Below are 3,947 nucleotides of genomic sequence, written 5' to 3' on the forward strand. Positions count from 1 at the left end.
TGCCCTTGCCTTTTGGTTTTAAGGGTTATTGGCTTTTTCTGCTTGCTTTTTTCTTTTTCTTTCTATTTTTTTTTCGCCTATTTTTTTTTTCTGCAAGCTTTGTTCTTTGCTGCTTTTTCTTGCTTCAAGAATCATTTTTATGATTTTTCAGATTATCAAATAACATGTCTCCTAGTCATCATTCTTTCAAGAGCCAACATATTTAACATTCTTAAACAACAACTTCAAAAGACATATGCACTGTTCAAGCATACATTCAGAAAACAAGAAGCATTGTCACCACATCAATATAATTAAACTAAGTTCAAGGATAAATTTGAAACTCATGTACTTCTTGTTCTTTTGAATTAAAACAGTTTTTATTTTAAGAGAGGTGATGGATTCATAGGACATTCATAACTTTAAGACAAAGTTACTAACTACTAATGATCATGTAATGAAGACACAAACATAGATAAGCACATAACATAGAAAACGAAAAGCAGAAGAATTAAGAACAAGGAATGAATCCACCTTAGTAATGGTGGCGTTTCCTTCTTGAGGAACCAATGATGTCCTTGAGCTCTTCTATGTCTCTTCCTTGTCTTTGTTGCTCCTCCTTCATTGCTTTTAGATCTTCTCTGATTTCATGAAGGATGATGGAGTGCTCTTGATGTTCCACCCTTAGTTGCTTCCAATAATTGTGTGGAAGAAAATGTATCCCCTGAGGTATCTCAGGGATCTCTTGATTTGCAGTCAAATGTTCTACCACTGAGCTATAGACCCTTGATGGAAGCTTTTGTCTTCCCTTTCCTCTTTCTAGAGGTTTCTCTGGCCTTAGGTGCCATCAATGGTTATGGAAAAAACAAAAAAGCTATGCTTTTACCACACCAAACTTAGAATGTTGCTCGCCCTCGAGCAAAAGAAGAAAGAATAGAAGAAGAAGAGGATATGGAGGAGATGGATGGCTGTGTGTATTCGGCCATATGGGTGGGATTGGGTGGGGAAGAGATGTTGAATTTTTGAAGGTAAGTAGGTGTATGGGTGTGAGTGGTAAATGGAAGACAGAAGGGATGAGTGTTTATTGGGAATAGAGGATGATTGAGAAGAGAGAAGAGAGTGAGTGAAGGTAGGTGGGGATCCTGTGGGGTCCACAGATCTTGAGGTGTCAAGGCATTTACATCCCTGCACCAATTTAGGCATGCAAAATGCCCTTGCACACAACTCTGGGCGTTCAGCGCCAGGTTGGTGCCCATTTTGGGCGTTCAACGCCCCTTTGCTGCCATTTCTGGCGTTGGACGCCAGAACTATGCTTGTTCTGGGCGTTCAGCGCCAGGATGCTCCCATTCTGGGCGTTCAGCGCCAGAACTATGCTCTGTTCTGGCGTTTGAACGCCAGACAGATGCTCCTCCAGGGTGTGATTTTTCTTCTGCTATTTTTGATTCCGTTTTCAATTTTTATTTTTATTTTGTGACTCCACATGATCATGAACCTAAGAAAACATGAAAAATAAGAATTAGATAAGCATTGGGTTGCCTCCCAACAAGCGCTTCTTTAATGTCAATAGCTTGACAGTGGGCTCTCATGGAGCCTTACAGATGTGCAGAGCTTTGTTGAGACTCTCCAACACCAAACTTAGAGTTTGGATATGGGAGTTCAACACCAAACTTAGAGTTTGGTTGTGGCCTCCCAACACCAAACTTAGAGTTTGACTGTGGGGGCTCTGGTTGACTCTGCTTGGAGAGAAGCTTTTTCTGCTTCCTCTCCATGGTTGCAGAGGGAGATCCTTGAGTTTTAAACACAAGGGAGTCCTCATTCCATTGAAGGACTATTTCACCTCTGTCAACATCAATCACAGCTCTTGCTATGGCCAGGAAAGGTCTTCCTAGGATGATGGATTCATCCTCTTCCTTTCCAGTATCCAGGACTATGAAATCAGTAGGTATGTAAAGGCCCTCAACCTTTACTAATACATCTTCTACTTGTCCATAAGCCTATTTTCTTGAGCTGTCTGCCATCTCCAGTGAGATTTTAGCAGCTTGCACCCCATAGATTTCCAGTTTCTCTATTACAGAGAGGGGCATGAGGTTTATCCCTGAACCAAGGTCACACAGAGCCTTAAAGATCATGGTGCCTATGGTACAAGGGATTATGAACTTTCCAGGATCCTGTCTCTTCTGAGGCAATGTCAGTTGATCCAGATCACTTAGTTCATTGATGAACAAGGGAGGTTCAACTTCCCAAGTATCAATGCCAAATAATTTGGCATTCAGCTTCATGATTGCACCAAGAAACTTGGCAGTTTGCTCTTCAATAACATCCTTGTTCTCTTCAGAAGAGGAATACTTATCAGAGCTCATGAAGGGTATAAGGAGGTTCAATGGAATCTCTATGGTCTCTAGATGAGCCTCAGAGTCCTTTGGTTCCTCAGAGGGAAGCTCCTTATTGACCACTGGACGTCCCAGGAGGTCTTCCTCCTTGGGATTCACGTCCTCTCCTCTTCTCACAGGTTCGGCCATGGCGCTTATGTCAATGGCCTTGCACTCTCCTTTTGGATTCTCTTCTGTATTGCTTGGAAGAGTACTAGGAGGGATTTCAGTGATCCTTTTACTCAGCTGGCCCACTTGTGCTTCCAGATTTCTAATGGAAGACCTTGTTTCATTCATGAAACTTACAGTGGCCTTAGATAGATCAGAGACTAGATTTGCTAAATTAGAAGCATTTTGTTCAGAGTTCTCTGTCTGTTGCTGAGTTGATGATGGGAAAGGCTTGCTATTGCTAAACCTGTTTCTTCCACCATTATTAAAGCCTTGTTGGGGCTTTTGATCCTTCCATGAGAAATTTGGATGATTTCTCCATGTTGAGTTATAGGTGTTTCCATAAGGTTCACCTAAGTAGTTCACCTCTGCTATTGCAGGGTTCTCAGGATCATAAGCTTCTTCTTCAGGAGAAGCCTCTTGAGTACTATTGGATGCAGCTTGCATTCCATTCAGACTCTGAGAAATCATATTGACTTGCTGAGTCAATATCTTGTTCTGAGCCAATATGGCATTCAGAGTATCAACTTCAAGAACTCCCTTCTTCATAGGCGTCCCATTACTCACAGGATTCCTTTCAGAAGTGTACATGAATTGGTTATTAGCAACCATGTCAATGAGTTCTTGAGCTTCTGCAGGCGTTTTCTTTAGGTGAATGGATCCACCTGCAGAAGTGTCCAGTGACATCTTTGATAGCTCAGATAAACCATCATAGAATATATCCAGGATGGTCCATTCTGAAAGCATGTCAGAAGGACACTTTTTGGTCAACTGTTTGTATCTTTCCCAAGCTTCATAGAGGGATTCACCTTCTTTCTGTCTGAAGGTTTGAACATCAGCTCTAAGCTTGCTCAGCTTTTGAGGAGGAAAGTACTTGGCTAAGAAAGCCGTGACCAGCTTATCCCAAGAGTTCAGGCTGTCTTTGGGTTGAGAATCCAACCATAATCTAGCTCTGTCTCTTACAGCAAAAGGGAAAAGCATGAGCCTGTAGACTTCAGGATCTACTCCATTAGTCTTAACAGTATCACATATCTGCAAGAATTCAGTTAAGAACTGAAAAGGATCTTCAGATGGAAGTCCATGAAACTTTCAGTTCTGCTACATCAGAGAAACTAATTGAGGTTTCAGCTCAAAGTTGTTTGCTCCAATGGCAGGAATGGAGATGCTTCTTCCATTTAAATTGGAATTCGGTGCAGTAAAGTCACCAAGCATCTTCCTTACATTATTATTATTTTCGGCTGCCATCTCCTTTTCCTGTTCAAAAATTTCTGAAAGGTTATCTCTGGATTGTTGTATTTTAGCTTCTCTTAATTTTTTTTTTCAGAGTCCTTTCAGGTTCTGGATCTGCTTTAACAAGAATGTTCTTGTCCTTGCTCCTGCTCATATGACAAAGAAGATGGCACAGAAAAAATAGTAATAATAATATGGATC

At 41.2% G+C, this 3,947-nt stretch overlaps 1 non-coding gene across 1 annotated transcript; it reads left to right on the top strand.

Annotated features, from left to right (window-relative positions):
* Positions 1–3,257: 3,257 nt before the first annotated feature.
* On the top strand, positions 3,258–3,365 carry LOC148546362 (small nucleolar RNA R71). The gene has a single exon (XR_015900756.1). It is a non-coding gene; the product is annotated as a small nucleolar RNA R71 (small nucleolar RNA).
* Positions 3,366–3,947: the final 582 nt, after the last annotated feature.

This window comes from Arachis ipaensis, chromosome B9, assembly GCF_059453495.1.
Source record: "Arachis ipaensis isolate K30076 ecotype BB chromosome B9, ASM5945349v1, whole genome shotgun sequence".
Lineage (NCBI taxonomy): Eukaryota > Viridiplantae > Streptophyta > Magnoliopsida > Fabales > Fabaceae > Arachis > Arachis ipaensis.